Source organism: Canis lupus, chromosome 21, assembly GCF_011100685.1.
Source record: "Canis lupus familiaris isolate Mischka breed German Shepherd chromosome 21, alternate assembly UU_Cfam_GSD_1.0, whole genome shotgun sequence".
NCBI lineage: Eukaryota > Metazoa > Chordata > Mammalia > Carnivora > Canidae > Canis > Canis lupus.
This window is the reverse complement of record NC_049242.1, coordinates 1,856,035-1,878,447: the sequence shown is the minus strand read 5'-3', so window position 1 is coordinate 1,878,447 and position 22,413 is coordinate 1,856,035. Positions and strand designations below refer to the sequence as shown.

At 34.5% G+C, this 22,413-nt stretch overlaps 1 protein-coding gene and 1 long non-coding RNA gene across 6 annotated transcripts in view; one reads left to right on the top strand and one right to left on the bottom strand.

Annotated features, from left to right (window-relative positions):
• LOC102154240 overlaps positions 1 to 10,867 on the bottom strand; it is a 97,895-nt gene extending 87,028 nt beyond the window's left edge. For 3 of the 4 annotated variants that reach the window (XR_005375406.1, XR_005375404.1, XR_005375405.1), the window contains exon 1: positions 10,754 to 10,867. This is a non-coding gene — a long non-coding RNA (uncharacterized LOC102154240). Of the gene's footprint in view, positions 1 to 9,398; positions 9,428 to 10,753 lie in introns of all 4 variants that reach the window. The other variant, XR_005375407.1, reaches the window with a different exon arrangement.
• The window catches only part of CNTN5 (contactin 5), a 1,277,333-nt gene that overhangs the window by 611,451 nt on the left and 643,469 nt on the right, over positions 1 to 22,413 (top strand). The window lies entirely within an intron of this gene.

Genomic DNA, 22,413 nt, shown 5'->3' with positions numbered 1-22,413 from the left:
TACAGAACATTTTTCGCTGAATATAGAATTGCATGATATGCTTCTATGGCAAAACTTGTTTTAGGTGGAAATGTTGATGACATATTCTCTCTGGACACTGCTATCCACTCAACATTTGAAAGCAATTATCTTCTGTTACTTCCTAAATAGCTGACTGATTTCTCTAGCATAATGGATAAAACCAGACTCATTTTATCTGGAATATTCAGAAATACACACAGTTAGGTCGTCTATACCTAATTCAGTACAGACATGTACACTATGAATATTTTTAAGTGTTCTATTGTACTTTTCTCCCTACCGAGGTACTCATTGAACAAATCTAATTTTTGTTGCCTAGTTCCTAGATACATGGAAATCCTGCTACATTAACATAACTTTTCATTGGCATATGGTATTCAGCAAGTTAATAACTGTGTATTTGCAACAGCAGGAGTCTTTTCCCTCCTAATTTTGTTGGATGATATATTCCAACCAGTTAAAATAAAATTTACTACACCCTGCTGTCTTCAATGTAAACGACCCTGCAATCAATTTGGTTAATGAAATTAAAGCCATACAATATGACTAGAGAGAAGAAGGCCTTTGGTTCTCTGCTGAATTCATAATGGAAACAACTGTTACAGTCTAAATAGATCATGAGAAACAAAGCTCTTTCAAAACACTAAAAAAAGATTTATTCTGTATTAATCAACAAAGTAGAAAATTCTAATTATCTTATCTAGGGAAGATTTAGAGATTGTATTTTCAACTGATGTGTTTTTAAGGTATTTTGTAATGCCTCTTGTACATTTAATTGAGCTGTGGAGTAATATCAATCATTGTTTCAGTGAAAGGATGATTCAAGAATATATGCTGACCCAACTCTCTTAAGTTTTGTTTTTGGCTATTGTGAATTAACAGACAGATGGTAATATAAATTTCATTGTATGCTTAGAGTTGGTAACAGGTATTCTAGCATTGATTATTCAGTGGATTACCAGTTCCCTTGCAAGGTTATACACATGACTTTTGCTAACTTATTAACTGATTCCCCCTCATGGTGTTCTTTTTCATCTTTACATCAAAAGATTTAGAAAAATGACAGATGAACTCAAATGTATAAAAACTAATGCTATTTTTCAAAAATTTTAAATGCTCTCCAAATATAAACCTCCACTATGATTGAGGTTCAAACTAGTTCTCTAGTTTTAATTACCATTATTCTCTAAATTATTTCTACCTCGTATAATCAGAAATACTTTTTTCTGTTAAATATTGCCCATGCTACCCTGATGCCTTCATTCAGGTTAAAAATGCTTCTTTTGCTATATTAGGCAATAATACCTGTGCATCTTTAGGATCCATTTGATCAAGCCTTGCCTGGTAATCTCCCTTTCATGGATTAATCACCCTTCCTCTGAGTTATAAGAATTTTTGATATCTATTTGTCAGTTGGAAGTATATTAGTCAAAGCTTTTTAAGCCAAAAATGACATCCCATTCAGAAGACAACAAAGAATAGGGGGATTATTGGTCCCAATAAATGGGGAGTTCAAGGAGTGATGATAATTCTAGGTTCAATTGGATCCAAGCCCTCAAATTGTGCAAAGTCTTTTTTTTTTATATTTAGTTTTGCTTTATTTGAATAGGCTTGATTCAGTCACTCTGTCCAATGAGATGGCATTGATACCCACTGGTCTCTCTAAGCTTAAATTCTTTAATGCTTCCATGGTAACACATTATTATTATTATTATTATTATTATTATTATTATTATTAAGTACATATAACGTATTAAATGCAAGTGTGAAACATAATGATTTGATATTTGTGTATATTTTGACATGATCACCATAGTAATTATAGTCACCTTACATGGTTATAATTACTTTTTCTTGTGATGAGGACTTTTAGGATCTATTGTATTAGTAAGCTTCAAATATGCAATACAGTATTCTTCAGTATAGTCACAATGATGCTCAGTACATCCTTATGACTTTATTTATTGTAAAATATTGGGATTGGACATTTTGATCCCTTCACCCATTTACCCATCCCCAACTCCCCAGCTCTGGCAATAACCAATCTATCTCTAAAAGAATGTATCTAAGAATGTATCTCTGTATCTAAGAGCTTGTTTTTGTTGTTGTTGTTGTTGTTGTTGTTGTTTTCCTGTCTGCTGTTTAAAATATATATTAATTATATGTTTTATATATATTATATAATTAATATATATTATATATGTTATTACTACATATAATAATGTATATAATTAATATATATATATATATACCACAATTAAGTGAGATCATACAGTATTTGTCTTTCTCTATTGGACTTATTTCACTTGGCATAATGTCCTCAAGGTCCATCTATGTTGTCACAAATTGTAAGATTCTTTTTCATGGCTAAATAGTATACCTCTGTGTGTGTGTGTGTGTGAGAGAGAGAGAGAGAGAGAGAGACAGGAGAGAGAGAGGCTTTTTTATCCATTTATTTATTGATGTACAATAGGGTTGTTTCCATATTTCCATGTCTTGGCTATGCAAATAGTGCTGCAATGAACATGGAGGTGCATATATCTTTCAAATTACTATTTTTGCTTTCTTCAGATAAACACTAGAAGTGGAATTGCTTGATAATACAGGAGTTGTATTTTTAGGTTTTTGAGGAACTTCTATACTGCTTTCTATAGTGGTGGCACCAATTTACATTCCCACCACCAATCCACATTCTCATTAACACTTATTATTTCTTATCTTTTTAAATAATAGCCATTCTAACAATCATGAGGTTATATCAAATTGCAGTTAGGATTTGCATTTTCCTGATAATTACTGATGCTGAGTATCTTTTCATGGACCTATTGGTCACTGTACATCTTCTTTGGAAGAATGTCTATTCAGATCCTTTGCTCATTTTTTGATCAGGTTGTTTGTTTGCTATTGAGTTATATGAGTTCTTTACATATTTTGGAATCACTTCCTAATTTTAGAATAGTTTCATTGTCCTACAAGAAATCCCGTATCTTATTCTTTCTTTAGGATATTGGGCCCTTTTTGGATATATCATTTGCAAATACTTTCTCCCAATTGGTAGGTTATCTATTCACTTTATTGATATTTCTTTGGCTGTGAAGAAGCTTTTTAGTTTGATGTACAGTAGAATGTTTATTTTTGCTTTTTCTGCCTTTGTTTTATGGAATCAAATGCACACAATTATCACCAATACTGATGATATATTTTCTTCTAATTTTGTGGCTTTAGGTGTTATATTCAAGTCTTTAATCTGCTCTGAGTTTATTTTTCTGTATAATATACAATAGTGGTCTGATTTCATTTTTTGCATGTGGCTGTCAAGTATTCCCACCACCATTTACTGAAGATACTGACATTTTCCCACTGTATATCCTTGGATCTTTCATTAGAAATTAATTGAGTAATAAATAAATACATCAGTATATTTCTGGGCTCTCTATTCTGTTCCATTGACCTATGTGTCTGTTTTTATTACTATAGCTTTGTAATACAGTTTGAAATCAGGGTGTGTTATCTCCAGTTCTGTCCTTCTGTTTGTAGGAGATAGCATTATTTTTTTTTTAAATAATCATTCTAACACTGTTTCCAACAAAATTCATAATAACATCTGCTTATTTTGAGTTATTTCTCTCACCAGATGAGTCATGGTGAATAAGACATTGAAGGACCCTGTCCTTACCCACTGACGTACAAACATCATATGGATTGAGAAAAGGGAGACTGAATTACATAAAAGAAATCCTGACTACTTTTACCAAATGGGGCGATGGAGAGATGAGATGTTTGGCTGAGAAAGTAAAAAGATAAAAACTTTGATTTATAAACTGAGGTTGAGATATATATTTTATTAATTGGGTAGCCATCAAGAGCTTAATTTCCAACAAAGGTCTATTTATATAACTAGAGTTCTTTTTTAAAAATAGGTTTGAATGAAGGTTAATAACTCAAAGAATGAATACGAGTATTAACTCAAACCTACAAATTAAGAGTGAGAATTTCATATTCTGTCTTCAATTTTTCAACTTAATAATCAAAAGATAAACATGTATCTCGATATAACAACTAAATTCAGAACTAAAGAAAAGTCAAAGGAGAAATTTTATGGTAACCTTCTGAACTCTCATTTCATATTGAAAGATTTATTAAGCATGTCTTTGCTATGTTTTATTTTTTTAATATTTTAAAATATTTTATTTATTTATTCATGAGAGACCGAGAGAGAGAGAGAGAGAGAGAGAGAGAGAGAGAGGCAGAAACATAGGCAGAGGGAGAAGCAGGCTCCATGCAGGAAGCCTGATGTGGGACTCAATTTGGGTCTCTAGGATCAGGCCGTGGGCTGAAGGTGGCGCTAAACCACTGAGCCCCCAGGCTGCCCTTTCTGTTTTCTTTGTCGTAGTGTAATGAACATATTATGTCTTGTTTACTTGATAAAACAAGAGGCTTACTGATGGCAGAACCTATTTCCTTGTGCTGCTCTGTGTAATTGTTGTCTAGCCCAAATCCCTACTATAGTATTTGCTTTAAAATAATTGTTTTGATCCTTACAAAGGTAAAACTTTTAAATGAATGTCCCTTTTAAAATATTATTCTATTTACTTTGACCTTAAAGTTTGTCTGCCTAACATTTGATCAGTATTTTCTTTACAAGCTTTTCCCCAATGGACTAAGTAGTCCCTTATAATTTGACTTATAATTTGTAAATTGCATTTGCTTTTTCAGCTCACTTCAGATAATCTATATGAGTTTCTACGTGAACATTAATTCTTCTTGTCAGATGATAAATTATTATTTTTATCTGCTAGTATTAGGTAAGAATTGTTTGATATTTCACATCTCTTTACACATTTTGACCTTCATGTACACTTTCTGCAAAATTACTTTTAAAAATATAGTGTACTATCATTTACAAAATTCCGTCAAGTAAAGCTCATATATGAGGCAGTGAATTCTGAAGGTGATAATGTAGGGATCTGGGTTGGGGGGACAAATAAGTCTTTGATTATACATTGCTAGAACAGAGTTTTGTTTAGTCAATGTAGTCTAAAAGATATTACATAAAGTTATAAATCAATATATTTAGTTATGTTTTCTTATTTTTAATAAATACTCCAATACTCTTTATGTGTGGAAAAGCATAAGATGATATCCTTTTCTGAGAAGAATTTCCTATAGGCAGCAGAATTATTAGGCTATTGGACTAATGTAATCCTGATAGTGATATTTTGTCCCATGCACACAAATTTCATCTTTATGCAAAGATAGCCATTATTTCTGCAAACACAGCCCACCAGTTTCAGGAGGGAAAACATGGGGATAGTTTAGAAACAAGTCACCACTAAAAGAGAAATGTTGAAAACCTGCTGGTGTTGAGAGCAAAGTGTCATTTATTTTCATTTGATAAGATCACTGTGCTATTTTAGTTATCTGAGAGTTTTTTGTCTATCATTTAAAAATCGCCATTTTATTTTCACTACCATCTATCCAATGTCTTATACATAGTAGGAAAATTGAAAAATTTTCCAGAATTGATGAAAGATACATATTTATTAAACCATCACAAGGGAAAGGACTCCTGAGTACCTTTGTCCTTTATACTCATCTGCTACTGAATTCCCTAGTGATCTGATGTTTATTCAAAATCCATTTCATATTTGACTTCCTTATTGAATGATCAGGATTTACATAATGGAAGACAGCAGGTGGATGCCACAATTGAATTAAGTGCAACAGTACTTTTATTCCTCTTATAGCAAATAAGGCTCAAAGCAAGTGTGTTTCAGGGAAATAATATTCTTTGGACAATCATAGAGTCTTTGGAGATTAAATAGAACCGAAACTTTACCAGTAGCATGATACTTTCTTCTCCAGTAGAGAATCTATCAATACTACTTCTTTCCTACCATATTTGGATTACCCTTTATTTGTTCTTATTCTGTGAGATTCAATATAAAGGAAATGACAGTTGGCACTAATGTAAAGATTACACTAAATTATTTCTTAATTCATTGCCAAAATAAATTGAGAATATGCACATATTTCACTTATTCACTGAGAATTATGTTCATATCCCCTGGAATTAATATCTATTGATAACAAATTACTATAGAATTACATTATTAAATCTTATAAAGACTTCCCACTCTACATGCATCCCATGGCTTTCCTTCAGGTGAGGTAATAAAACTGTTGACTCCTTTCATGATAACATATATTCAGTTCAAAATATATTTACTGAGAAGTTGTTCCATACAAAACTCTTTCTTAGGGGTCATGGTGAGGTAGGAAGGGTAAAGATGGATAATACATGCTATTTTCATCAAATATCATATGAACTGATGATGGGGTAAGCTATAGATCCAAATAAACCTAATCAAATTCAGAATTAATGAGCACACTCCAAACCCAAAAGGGAATAAGAGGGTGGGGACAGGAAAAGGTAGACTTCATAGAATTTTGAGGGAGGGTGGGAAGGAAGTATAGAAAGTTATTGTGTGGAATGCAGAATGAGGCAAAGAGATGTAGAAGTTGCAAGCAGAGAAAGCTCTGTGAGCAAAGACATGGGTACAGAGCAGGACTGAGGTTAGCTTTATGCATAGGATTAATTAATTCAACCTACAAGAAAGATAATTTTTGTGTAGATTAATGGGAACCAATAATGTAAAAGTCAGTTGGTTACGTTATGCAATGTCTCAGACCTGGTGAGTAGTTTATAAGGAATTCATAGGGACTTGACAACTATTGAATGTTTTTAACTGCAGAGAATTGCAAAATTAGAACAACACTCTTGAAAGACTATTTTAGCAGAAGTATTAAGAATATTTATAGGATTTGCCTTATTCATTATGTTTCATGCAGCTGAGATGCCTCTTCTTTCCATCTTTGTGTCTTCAAATCTTGTCCTTCAAGTTCATCACAAATGCCATCTCCTTTAAGAAGCCTTCCCTCACTCTTCTGCCTTAGTAATCACTTCTAGCAATTGCAATGCTGATATTCTTCTTTTTTTTTTGTATGCTATGCTATTTTTAGTACAAAAAAAGCATTTTGTGATAGGGGTAAAATATGCATATAATCTAAAATCTGGAATAGTCACATCTTTATGATAGACATAGAATGAGAGAGAGAGAGAGAGAGAGAGGCAGAGACATAGGCAGAGGGAGAAGCAGGCTCCATGCACCGGGAGCCCGACGTGGGATTCGATCCCGGGTCTCCAGGATCGCGCCCTGGGCCAAAGGCAGGTGCTGAACCGCTGAGCCACCCAGGGATCCCCTGGAATAGTCACATCTTAATAGACAACTAGAAAGTACTATGGTGTATTACAATTTTAAATTGAGAGAATGTACACTTATTTAGAAAGCTTAATTTCACAGAGCTCAGGAGAATGAAAAAAATGATTATCAATAAAGCATTATTTCTGTCCTACATTTTATATGGTCAACTCAGCCTCATCATAGTATTTCACAGTCTCCTTAGCATTGCCAAGAATAACACTGGAAGGACTTTTACTAGAATCTCTTATCCTCAAGTAGTTCCTGGGTAGAATCTGCAAAGTGAAAACACTTATTCAAGATTTGGAAGGCAAAGGAGGAGGGGCCAGTTGTAGGCAGATTTATTGGTATAAAACCATCTCATCAGAGCCTTTTACTTCTGTATTGCAGACAGCAAAAATATCACTATCTTTGAGATTGCTGAGATTTTGCACAGATCCCAAGAATTACCCCAACCTGGCAGCTGTGTTCCTGTTCTTATTTCCCTAGCCATTTGAACATTTAAAAATCCTTGTATCTCCCTATTTTAAACATTTCCAACTTGGACTATATAGAGTAGCTTTTATTTTTATTTTGATGAAGACATGATTGATATAGCTTCTGTTGCAAGACTAATTCCTATCCTAAAGATTTAGCTTTGGGGTTGGTGAAGAAGGGGGGTGCAGAAAGAGTGACAGTGACCCTCCTGGAAAGGGCATGGAAGCTCTGTGCTCCTTCCCAAATACCTTACCCTGCATATCTCTTCCATCTGAATGTTCACATGTATCCTTTTAAAATAAGTTGGTAAACATGACCCTACAAGGGGCAGAGATGCTTTCAGGAACCAAACTTTCAAGGAGACTAACCACAAATGGGAAAGGCACTACAAGCATGGAGAAGGGAGAGGAGAAGACCCCACACCAAGAACCCTAGATATGGAACACCTAAACTTGGAAGACAAGTCCCCTTATTTGGCTTTGAAAACCAGTGGTGCTTAGCTTCATGATTTTATAACCAGTGGGATTTAACTCTGGGTATTTTAAAAATCACCAAGCTCAGAAGGCTTGACTTTGGAAAGGCTGGAGGGCAATAGGAACCTGAGCTCCTATGTTTAAAGACAATAGCATAATAAACAACCATGCCAAGATACAGCATAGACGCACCAGTGAAATCACCTGGGGTATATGTGAAGGAGATTTGTTTTTAATCTCAGAACATGTGCTGGAGGGGCAGGAATCTTAAGGAGACTTCTCCAAGAACAAGAGGTGGCATGCACTATTCCCATCTCCCTACCAGCCTATAGAGCTGGACTCTTGCAGGAAATAGAACAAACACTCTCCACCAACCTTGCTAACATTGTATGCCTTGCCTCCACATTATTCTGTGGATTCATACCACCCAACCTGCTCCATTCAAGCAGAAATCCATCCAAAGAGGATCCTGCCACATCTCATCTTGCAAGCACCTTCTGCAGGGATCAGCATCACTCCAAAGTGGCTCTTGCCATGGGGAAAGGGGAAGATAACTACATACATCAGTACACTCCCAGTCCCAGCAGCAGGCATTAGCCCTTACTGCCAGCCCTACCCACCAACAAAAGCCTCTCAGGGGACAAGGTAGTGAGAGCATCCTGCAGATCAATACTACTAAACCCCAACAGATAGACTGGGGGCAGGCATCTGACATGACTGCAGACATCATGCAACTATAAGTCCATAGCAGCTCCAGATCGGCCTTTTAACAGCAGAGAGACAAAACCGTGCTCACAACAGGCAAAGTGGGTCATTGCACCTGACTGGACTGAAGGTAAACAAAACTTAGCCATAACAGTAAAGCACACACAATCCACATAGGAGACACCCTTGAAGCACCTGGTTCTGGTTAACAGGGAATATTGTGCTATAAGGCACCACAGGACCTCTTCTCATAAGACAATTATTTTCATGAATAGGAGATGTAACTGACTTTCCTAATAAATAGAGACAAACACAGAGAGCTAGACAAAGTGAGGAGACAGTGGAGTACATCTCAAATTAAAGAACAGGATAAAATCACAGCAAAAAAAAATCTAAATGAAATGGGGACAAGCAATATGTTTGATAAATAATTCAAAATAATGGCCATAAGGATACTTACTGGACTTGAGTGGAGGATTTCAGTGAGACCTTCAACAAAGACATTATAGCAAATTATTATTATTATTTAGCAAATATATTGCTATATTATAGCAAATATAAAAACCAATCAGAGATGAAGGCTTCAATAACTAAAATTTAAAATACCCTGGAGGTAAACAATAATAGATTACAGGAAATGAAGCAATGAATCAGTGAACTGGAAGCCACCATATGAAATGTAAAGCAACCATACTGAACAACAAAAGAATAATAAAAAGGAGAATATGTTAAGAGAACTTAGCAACATCATCAAGTGTAGTAGTATTTATAATATAGAGATCTCAGAAAGAAAAAAGAAAGAAAAAGGAACAGAAACTATATTTGAAGAAATAATAGCTGAAAACTTTCCTAACTGGGGAAGAAAACAGACATCCAGACCCAGAAGACACAGATTCCCCAACGCAATCAACCCAAGAAAGTTCACACCAAGACACATTGTAATTAAAATGGCAAAAAATAGTGATATAGAGAGAATTTTCAAAGCAGCAAGAGAAAAGAAAACAGTTACATACAAAAGAAACTCCATAGGCTATCAGCTGTTTTTTTCAGCAAAACCTTTGCAGGCCAGAGAATGCCATGAAGTTCATCATCACTAAGTCAGGCTCACAAGAAACATTAAAGGGAATTCTTTGAGTGAAAAAAAAAATTCATAATCAAGAGTAATAAAATTATGAAAGGAAAACATATACATGCATATGATATTATATATGAGCCTAATGGTAACCACAAATAAAAAGCCTGTAATATATATGCAAAACACGAAGAGAAAACAATCAAACATATCACTAAAGAATGCCATCAAACTATAAGAGAAGAGAGCAAGAGAAGGAACAGAGATGTATAAAAACAATCATGAAACAAGTAGCAAAATGACAATGACAACATACTTATCAATAATTACTTTAAATGTAAATAGACTAAATGATCCAATCAAAAGATATAGTGTGACTAAATGGATAAAAAAAGCCAGACCCATCCATATGTTGCCTATAGTAGATTCACTTAGACCTAAAGACATCTGCAGATTGTAAGTGAAGATATGGAAAAACTTACCATGGAAAGGGAAGAAAAAAAAAAAATAAGCTGGGGTAGCAACACTTATAATTGAAAAAACAGACTAAAACAAACACTGTAACATGATACAAGAAACAGTATAACGATAATGGAACCAATTTAACAAGAGGATATAACAATTGTAGATATTTATGCACCTAACATGGGAGCGCCTGATTATATAAAGCAATTATTAAGAGACATAAAGGAAGCAACTGACAATTATACAATAAGAGTAGGGGACTTCAACACCTCACTTACATCACTGGATACATCATTCAGAAGAAAATCAACAAGGAAACAGTGACTTTGAATGACATACTGAGCCAGATGGATTTAACATATATTCAGAACATTCCACCCTAAAACAGCAGAATGCTCATTGTTTTCAGGAGAACATAGAACATTCTCCAGAATGGATCATATGTTAGGCCACAAAACAAGTCTCAAGAAATTAAAAAGATTGAAATCATATCATGCATCTTTACCAACAACAGCACTATGAAAATAGAAATCAACCACAAGAAAAAAATCAGGAAAGAACATGAATATGTGGAGGTTAAATAACATGATGTTAAGCAATAAATGAGCCCAGAGGAAATCAAAAGGAAATTTAAAAAATGGAGATTAAGTGAAAATGAAAACGCGATAGTCCAAAAATCTTTAGGATACAGCAAAAGTTGTTATAAAAGAGAATTTTATAGCACTATGACCCTTCTTTACAAAGCAAAAAAAATATCAAATAAACAACCTAAACTTACACCAAAGAATCTAGAAAAAGAAAAACAAAGTCCAAAGCCAGCAGAAGGAAGGAACTAATAAAGTTTAGAGCAAAGATAAATGAAATAAAGACTAAAAAACAATAGAATAGATCAATGAAACCAGAAGCTAGTTCTCTGAAAAGATCAACAAAATTGATAAATCTTTAGCCAGACTCACCAATTGAAGTGAGAGAACTTACCAAAAAACAAAAACAAAACAAAATTTACTTAACAAGTAGAATATAATGATAGTAGTACTTAATTTCATTAAGGCTACAAAATGGAAAAAAAAAATATGCTTTTGTAAAGTGAGGAAGAAACAAAACAAAACTCTGCATTCAAAAAATAAATTGCAGTTCTGTTAAAACTTAAAAGTATTTTTAAAAAGCACTTCAAAATTACCAAGATATAGGGTTAATTGAAAATAGAGTCAGAAAAAAACAGAGTTAGAAAGAAGGCTTAGAGTAGGGGTGATTTTTTTTATAAAAATATACTCAGAAATTTTAAAAATGACAATATTGACAGATAGTATTTTTGAAAATGTATTTTTATTATTTTTAAAGAATAACTATTATTTGTTTTTTAAATATAATGATTAAATTTTCTTATTTTTGAACAATTTATATTAATTTTCATTAGCATTGGAATGATAATATATGTTTAAACTTTATGTTTTCATAAAGGTATACTTCCCTTAATTTTTTATAATGCATTTATACATTTTATACTTTAAATATATTAAGTGATCAGTTTTACTGATTTTTTTTTAAATTTTAAAGCTTATATCCCTGCTCTTATAAATAAGGTCTTTAGTAGCAATATCTTAGTTTGAGTTTTTCCAAAAGAAGATTCTGAAGAAAAAATAGTTTAAATGATTTAGATAATTTATAGGAAGTTCAGAAATGAGAGGTGCCTGGATGGCTCAGTTGGTTAAGTGTGTGACTCTTTTTTTTTTTTTTTTAATGTTTTTTTAAGTGTGTGACTCTCGATTTCAGTTCAAGTCATGATCTCAAGGTCATGAGATAGAGCTCCACATCAGGCTCTGCAATGATCGTGGATCCTGCTTAATATTCTCTCTCTCCCTCTGCCACTCCCCTTTGCAACTCCCTCTCTCCCACACACATGCTCTCCCATTCTCTGAAAAAAAAAAAAAAAGAAGAAGAATGGATTGGTTACTCACTAACCGCCATCAGTCACTAACCTTAGCTAAGGTTACATTAATTACAACACACTTCCCTAGAACACATTTGGAGACCAGCAAAATTCCTCATGCACTTGGCCTTTGGTGTCTCAGACCACTAGACCCTGTAACAATAAGGACCAAGGGGATATAGAGCACTGACAAATCTGATACAGCAGGATGAACCTTGTATTTCCTCAGGATTCCTTACATCACCCACACTATTTCCCTGTTTTCAGGTTTGCTGACCATTCAATGAAATATAGTCCTATGTCAATGGGTCACCTTGGCTTCTAGATTAGAGAAGCACATTCAGCTGCAAATTGTAGACATTTCGATCTTATTTGTATTGGATTGAGTTAAAGGAACACATTTGGTAGAATGAACTCTGGATTTGATCAGGCAAAAGTCGTAATCCTTTCATTGCTTACACTGTTGCAGCCATAGAAGTTGCAATCAGAGTATTTCTTTCAGTGTTGACTCGATTCAAATTGCAGGCAAATTAAGGCCTAATCATTCATCTATAATTTTATCAACATCATTATCATTTACAGTGTAACCTAAAAAAATAGCATTAATATTTTCATGGTAAACATTTGACCTGTCTAGAACTCTCATTACCTCTGCATTATATATTACTTCTTTAACTATTTTTAAAAGACAACACTGTTTGGAATGAAAAGCAACTTTAGATTGAAGCACTACACATTTAATGAAAACAAAGTCCATTTCTGGAACATAGAAAATTATGCTACCATTTTAAAGTAAAGCAGCTACTATTTTAAAGTATCTTAAGATATATGTGCATGATTCAAATCCACCAATAGTTTGTAATAATATTAAAGTGGTCTTCAGGTTGGTGACAATACATAACATACCAAATATAAATGTTAGTAATTTAACCACAATGGAAATAGGATATCTGCATAAACATTTGAATTGTATCTATCTACACACATTTCTATAGGCCCGGAAACAGAATAACTACATGCTTTATACATATGCACACATATATATGGAGAAAGCAAGCGAGAACATCTACACCCATTATATATATATCTTCTCAGCAATAATTCTTATAGGTAAGAAAATATTTAGCTAACAAAAGACATAGAAAAAGGTTAAAGTACATTGAAATCAATTACTTTTGTTTCATTTTTTCTGCTTTCTCAATGAAATGGAATTGCATCAGTATAATAGCCTACCCTTGTACTTTTAAATCAGAGATATTTACAAAAGCTCAAACAAATAAAAGCTGGACCAGTTAATTTGAAGACAATTTACTATTAAGATAATTGAGCTAGTGGCACTTGCCTGTGACAGCATTATTGGAAAAATTCCTATGGACTCAGCACATATTCATAAGCACAAATTGAATACTAAAACAAACAAAAAGTAAGCTTCTTAAAAATTATTCACTACTCCTGAAATTTGGCTTATGAAATACTCACAAATTGAATAATAAATATGTTAGGATGGTGCCAGAAAAGTACAGGCTTACTAATGAAAGAAATACAGTCTATTACTGTTAGGAGAGTAAATGTCTCACATGGTAATCTACTTTTATTTTTTTGACCATAGATCCATAGGGAATAGTAGTTAAAAAACATAATACAAGAGATCGAATTTATGTAAGCATCTAGATTATTGCTTTGCTTGGGGAACTTAAGACATACAAAATTTAAAATAATGATATCTTATTAGCACATGGAATAACATTTTTCCTGTAGTTTCTATTTGGACTAGAGTCCTAAAGCCAAAAATGTAATAACAACGTTCCTCTAAAGTCTACAAAAGTATCAATTTTTCTAAAGGAATTCACTCTTTGAGGGAAGATATTTCCCTAGGACCTATTATGAATAGGACCCAAATCCTATTACCTTAACATTATTTCAACATCCTTCTCCCCAGCCTATATGGTAAATATTAATATACCAATATAATTAGCTGAGAGAGGAATCATCAGGGGTACAGGATTTATGGGAAAAGTATATTCAAATAAAGTAAGAGTAGTCTCACTAAAAGCATCACTTATAATTATTTTTTGTCATGTCTGCAAGAAGGAAAGATTGCAGCTCATTCTCCTTGTTGTATCTGTAAGTCTGCATGCAACCAATTTGCTTATTATTTCTGCAAATATATTTAAGTATGATTATCAGAGAAATAAAAAGAAGTGACAGAGTGGAGAGAATGGTCTATAAGGAGACAACATATACTCTCATTTTAGGTAAGACAAGTGAATATCTGAAAGGGAGCTACTGTTCAGGCTACTATCCAGAAAACTATATTTGGGTACACAACCCACTGGCAAGATTCTATGTAGTGACTTCTAAGGGCTGGATATGAAAGGAGAAAAGTCATAAGAGCAGTCTAGCAGTCTAGGCAGTCAAAGGTTGACTTCCCATTTCAAGGAACTGGATATTTGGGAAACTTCCATAAATCTATCTGAGGAAAACTCATGTGGATCTCATAAGATATACAGACATTCTGCTTGGCTTTGGAAGACATCAACAGTTAGAGAGGGCTATATTAGCACCAATCATTTAAAAACCAGTTATCATTTTTCCTTCTACTTCTTCCCTGCATCCTCCCAGAGAATTTGAGCCTTGAAGAAATAGGTAGAGGGGGACTAAAAGAGGAAAAATCCCCCCAGTTCTTGGGTCTCAGGCGAAGGCTTACCTGACTCTGGCTATTAGAAGATGGCCGTGACACTGGAAATGGGATTGAAGTTTACACTTAACCATACTTCCTAGACTTGGAACTATTCAGGAATCCCAATATGTGAAAGAACATGTGAGAGAGATAGCTTAGGAGAAAGTAGCAATTAGAATAAATCAATGAATGAATAAATGACAAAAAATTACATTTTGTACCCCAATAAGTTCAGAATATTCAGTGAACTGATTGTAGTCCATAATCAAATTTAAAAATATTTGTCACCTAGCTAAAATACACCTCTAACAGTTTTCAGAACAATAAAATCTAGCAAAGCACTATTTCACTGGTTCAGAAGAAACAGCTCAAACCTCTCAGATCCCGAGAAGACCCCACTGAGGCGTCATTCACTCTCTCTAACAGCCTTTTCTTCTAAACTGTGGTATGTGCCTCTTCTACCATTGCTACCATTGCTAAAATCATTCAGCTCCTTTTGCTGTCCACAGAAATGGCCTCTTCCTCCTCTGATACTGTGAGTCACTGACCCGAAGTGGTGGATAATAGTTTCCACTTATGTTGTGGGTCCCTAGGTGCAGCTCTGTCAATGATGAGGTGCTCAGAGGATGCCTGGGTGGCTCAGCAGTGTGTCTGCCTTCAGCTCAGGGTGTGATCGAGGAGTCCAGGAATCCAGTCCCACACCCGGCTCCCCGCAGGGACCCTGCTTCTCCCTCTGCCTGTGTCTCTGCCTCTCTGTGTGTGTGTCTCTCATGAATAAATAAAATCTTTAAAAAAAAAAAAAAGATCAGATGCTCATGATGTCTCTAGTGACAAAGCATTTTCATCTGATTTATTTTTTCAATCCATCTCTTCCAGTGATATAAGGTCCTTATTAGTGCCATGTCTTGTTCTGAGTATATGATGTATGTAAGCTTCCCCTGTGAAATGCACATATTTGTTTATTTCATCTTCACAACAGCTCTTAGTGGTAGGTATTCATTATCCCCATCTTCTGAGGAAAAAAAGGACACACAGAAAGGATAACCAACTTTCTGCAGGTTATGCATCTACTAAGTAGCAGAACTGAAATTTAATCCTAGATAGATCCCCTACTAAAAGTTCTTAGTACTAAGCCAGAAAATGTCAGTCTTACCATTACTACACTTAAATTTGGTCTGCAGACCAAGTTAGGTACCATTTATTTTTTTGGACAAATTATTTCTTCATAATTCAAGATAATTTGTGGCCTTTATGGTGTCTTATCTTCAACTATCCTCTATATATAAAAATAGTTTTAATTACTGTTTTTTTTTTAAAGAAATAGATCCCTGGGCAGTTGGCTTCTCTTAAAGAGTAGAAAGCCCCCTAAGTTAATTTTTTGCAAAAAATTCTTTAAGCTTTAGAAAGCGAAGAGTTTTGGGGGAACTATTGCAGGGTGTGAGAGAATCATTTAGAGTAATGTTTGGGAGATGAAAAAATAGTTTTAGGGCCTTTAGGCTGGGCATTCTGTATGTACTTACCCTCAGATGGGTTCCTAAAACACTCTAAGAGTCAAAAGAATTCCAATTCCTCTTTTTTCTCCCTGCATGACATTTTCCTGACTGTGATATTGTGATGAGACTGGATCATGAGGGGCTGATTTTATGCAAATTACACCAATAGTTAATATCTGCTATTTAGATTATTAAACTTCTTAACGGGTTGACCATTGGCTGACTAGACTGAAATGTCATCCTTTGCATAGTGGTTTCACTCTATGTTTACATAACATGTGGAGGGGTAATAGTAGATTTCATAAGATTGTTATTAAGTTGAATAGTTTGTAAAAGCAGAGATTTGCAATCTTTCAGACTAGTAGAACCCTTTGTAGTGTACTTCTTTCTCCTTAAAGCTGTGTTCAGCAGATTAAGTCAATTGGGCATTTTGAATATCTGAGTCTTACTAAAGCAAGGTTTTGAAGTGCATATTTTCATTTCTTATCAATACCTAAGCTCATGTTTTAAAATAAAGAAAAGAAAGCCTAGAGTTTATTTTATTTTATATTTATTTTATCTGCACACCCAAGGGGACAGAGAAAACAGAGAAAGGGAGTACTTGATGTATCAAGTCATTATTCCACTGAGCAAGAAGTAAGGATTTCTAATTTTCTATGAGAAATTTAAAATAGGCAATTTGTTTGGTTAAGAGGATATTATATTTTTTAAATCCTTAACTTTGTTGTTTTAAAAAGGTGAAGAGGAAAAAAAAAATACAAGCTGGAAGTCTTTAGCTCTGTTACCTGATCACCAATTGCAAATAAAATAAAGGCAAAGACCACTGCCCCCGATCCAGACAGGTGCTGATCCTAACCTGGGGAAAATGACTTATACCAAGGACATGATTTTCACTTACTAATACCTCCCTTGCTCTTAGCAAATTTGCCTGGTCCTTTCATTTGTTTTAGGAGGAGTGCAGCCTCATCACATTAAACTGTGATGTGTTCACAACTGCCTTGCAATGCAGCCTGGGGGACGTGGCTCCTCTTTGGGTGTGTGCCTACTCAGCATTCAAGACACTGGAGACAAACTGGTTTCTGAGGCCTCCTTGCTTGGGAGCCCTGAAGGAAATCCACTGCAGTATCTTTTCCCATAGTTTAGAGAAATAAACTTCAGTACAAAGCTGGGGCGGGGGGGGGGGGGTGAGAAAGGGCAGAGACAGTTGAGCATTTATGGGATCTGAAACACCTACAGCATGTTGGCCCTTAAAATAGGTTCAATTGCATTGATTGTTGACTTGGTCAATGAGAATACAAGTGTTTCTGGTTTCTCTGGGCAATTTGCTTAAGAACACATACTGCTCAGATATAGACATTTCTTAGCAGACTTTTGTAAGATATAAAAATTACAAAAATTAAAATCCATAAAAGTTTGAATTAACTTAAAATAAATGGAAATAATTGAAAAATTAGTAGTTTAATAAATAAGCTAATTTTGTGTTAAGAGAGTTATCTGAACTCTGCCATTATCAATATTGGCTCAGACTTCTCTTTTTACCCACTGTTTATACATAAAACTACTGTGAAGCTGGTTACCAGGTATCATGATTTTAAAATGTTAATTTAATAACATATTGTTGGTTCTTTATAATAATATTAGAGACATTTAGTGATTGTGACAAAATTTGAAAAAATATTAAAGAAGTATAAAGAATGTATTAGCCATTAAGTATCAAGATATGGATAGAACTTCATATAAACACGCCCAGATTACATTTTAAGCAATTATATTTTCTAGTTGTAAACATTAAATATAATGAGTCAAACATTATTGTGTCCAGATTGTTGAGACAATCTTTTGAGTTATTCATGCATGTTTTATTATACAAAAACACATACATGTATAGATGTAATGAAATATCCATATATATATATGCATGTACATGTTATGATTCTTATTATGGGGTATATTAGTTTACAGAAAAATACAAATATAATGTATTAGAGTCAATTTTTTCCTACTTATAGTGAGAAATATCCATAGGACGAATACCTATTAAAAAATTAAAAACTAAAACAACATAAATTTCACAAAATAAAATGCTAAACACATAATCAGAGAGATAAAGAAAAATATAAATTCACAACTAGACTATATTGAGGAGATTCTTCAAGAATTCTGAATATTTGCTGTATTTCCTTATTAATATATTTGCTTTATCCAAATGTTTTACCTGTCTGAACCTCAGGATTTTTGTTCACAAAGTAAAAATGGAAGATAGAACTAAATTTCTTTAAGCTCAAAATTTCTATTATTAATAATTTTTAAAGATTTTATTTATTTATTCATGAGAGACACACACAGAGAGAGAGAGGTAGAGACACAGGCAGAGGGAGAAGCAGGCTCCATGCAGGGAGCCCAATGTGGGACTCCATCCCACATTCTGGCATTATGCCCTGAGCCCAGGCGCTCAGCCACTGAGCCACCCAGGCATCCCTCTATTATTAATAATTTAAAAAACTGTCTACTCACTAAAAGTACTGAAAGGTAGTATTTCTTGATATGTATTTTACTTACTTTTGGCTAACAGAATAAGACTTAATTAATGTACATTAATAAGGGTAAGCTAAGTATTTCATCTTATTGGAGAATATGTATTTTCAAAGACAATATTTTGTTCATCAATATGACTTTTGCTAGAGAAACTGAATGGACAAAATTCAAGAAATCTTATTTCTAAAAAAAAAAAAAAAGAAATCTTATTTCTAACCCCAATCCTTCCATTGTCTATATTTAGTATCTTATAAGTCTTCATGTTTAAAATGAGAAGCTTCCAGGAATTCTCATAACACTACCCAATGTCTTATTCTGTGGGTTCACTGAGTTATTAAAAAATCAAATACATGTAACTGTTAAAATTGCTCCCTTATCAAATCTCCATTAACAATATTTATGAGCAAATTTTAAGAAACATAATCATTATAATCACGAAGTTTATATAAATATTTTTTGACACAATATTCAGCTGGGCACTGTGAAAAATATAGAATGAGTTCCCCAACCAATTTTGTGGTACTTTGTGTATTTCGGTTTTGAAAAGTTTTACAATTTTTCAGACATGATAACTGATTTTTAAATTTAGTAATATTTTATATAAAATATGTAACTTTAAAGTACAAATCATTATAAAATGAAAATTTCCCAATAGACATTCTCAAATAGTTTTTAATTAGTGAATTAAATTGCTCGAATTGATGATATGCACACATCTACATTGTGGGAGATTTGGAAAATGTGATTATAACTCATATTTACCTTTCAAGACTGGAAAACAATTTTAACACCCATCAATAGGTAAATCACTTAATATATTACATTTAAATAGTTTGTTAGGAATAAGGAAGGTCATTTCATACTGATAAAAATAATAGTCACCAAAATATTCAGTTGAAGACAAGTTTCAAAACATTGAGTTTTGCTTTTTTTGGTTTTGTTTTTTAAAGATTTTATTTATTTATTCATGAGAGACAGAGAGAGAGGCAGAGACATAGGCAGTGGGAGAAGCAGGCTCCATGCAGGGAGCCCGATGTGGGACTCGATCCCGGGACTCCAGGATCATGCCCTGGGCCGAAGGCAGGCGCTAAACCGCTGAACCACCCATGCTGCCTGAATTTTGCTTTTTGAACGTACATATATATGTGTAGGATGTTTCTGGGAAGATCCGTAGAAGAACTGCTAATAGTGTTTACTTTTGGGGAAGGAGCAACAGAACATCAGGGTGTGAGGAATATTAGGATGACTTTCTACTGTATACCTTATCTTTCTCTATTGTTTGATTTATTTTAACCATATGAACATGGTTTGCATTAATTTCCTTGCTATGCTTCATCAGTGACTCAAATAAAGTAGGAATCTTTTTCCACACACTGACACACAAACACCACCACCACCACCACCACCACCACCACCACCACACCACTACCATACCTCTTTTTCCAATTCACACAGTTAAGGTTTATGGTTACAGATGATAGAAAACATGGATTTTCTCAAGAAAAAAATCAACCCATTTCTTTTTTTTTTTTTAGATAAAATTATTTTTTGTTTTTTTTTAATTTATTTTTTATTGGTGTTCAATTTACCAACATACAGAATAACCCCAGTGCCCGTAACCCATTCACTCCCACCCCCCCGCCCTCCTCCCCTTCTACCACCCCTAGTTCGTTTCCCAGACTTGGGCGTCTCTCATGTTCTGTCTCCCTCTCTGATATTTCCCAATTTCTCTCCTTTATCCTTTATTCCCTTGCACTATTTTTATATTCCCCAAATGAATGGGACCGTATAATGCATATAATGTTTGTCCTTTCCGATTGACTCATTTCACTCAGCATAATACCCTCCAGTTCCATCCACGTTGAAGCAAATGGTGGGTATTTGTCGTTTCTAATGGCTGAGGAATATTCCATTGTATACATAAACCACAGCTTCTTTATCCATTCATCTTTCGATGGACACCGAGGCTCCTTCCACAGTTTGGCTATTGTGGACATTGCTGCTAGAAACATCGGGGTGCAGGTGTCCCGGCGTTTCATTGCATCTGTATCTTTGGGGTAAATCCCCAACAGTGCAATTGCTGGGTCGTAGGGCAGGTCTATTTTTAACTGTTTGAGGAACCTCCACACAGTTTTCCAGAGTGGCTGCACCAGTTCACATTCCCACCAACAGTGCAAGAGGGTTCCCTTTTCTCCGCATCCTCTCCAACATTTGTGGTTTCCTGCCTTGTTAATTTTCCCCATTCTCACTGGTGTGAGGTGGGATCTCATTGTGCTTTTGATTTGTATTTCCCTGATGGCACGTGATGCAGAGCATTTTCTCATGTGCATGTTGGCCATGTCCATGTCTTCCTCTGTGAGATTTCTGTTCATGTCTTTTGCCCATTTCATGATTGGATTGTTTGTTTCTTTGGTGTTGAGTTTAATAAGTTCTTTATAGATCTTGGAAACTAGCCCTTTATCTGACACGTCATTTGCAAATACCTTCTCCCATTCTGTAGGTTGTCTTTGAGTTTTGTTGACTGTACCCTTTGCTGTGCAAAAGCTTCTTATCTTGATGAAGTCCCAATAGTTCATTTTTGCTTTTGTTTCTTTTGCCTTCGTGGATGTATCTTGCAAGAAGTTACTGTGGCCGAGTTCAAAAAGGGTGTTGCCTGTGATCTCCTCTAGGATTTTGATGGACTCTTGTCTCACATTTAGATCTTTCATCCATTTTGAGTTTATCTTTGTGTCTGGTGCAAGAGAGTAGTCTAGTTTCATTCTTTTGCATGTGGATGTCCAATTTTCCCAGCACCATTTACCGAAGAGGCTGTCTTTCTTCCAGTGGATAGTCTTTCCTCCTTTATCGAATATTAGTTGACCATAAAGTTCAGGGTCCACTTCTGGGTTCTCTATTCTGTTCCATTGATCGATGTGTCTGTTTTTGTGCCAGTACCACACTGTCTTGATGACCACAGCTTTGTAGTACAACCTGAAATCTGGCATTGTGAGGCCCCCAAATATGGTTTTCTTTTTTAAAATTCCCCTGGCTATTTGGGGTCTTTTCTGATTCCACACAAATCTTAAAATAATTTGTTCTAACTCTCTGAAGAAAGTCCATGGTATTTTGATAGGGATTGCATTAAAAGTGTATATTGCCCTGGGTAACATTGACATTTTCACAATATTAATTCTGCCAATCCATGAGCATGGAATAGTTTTCCATCTCTTTGTGCCTTCCTCAATTTCTTTCAGAAGTGTTCTGTAGTTTTTAGGGTATAGATCCTTTACCGCTTTGGTTAGGTTTATTCCTAGGTATCTT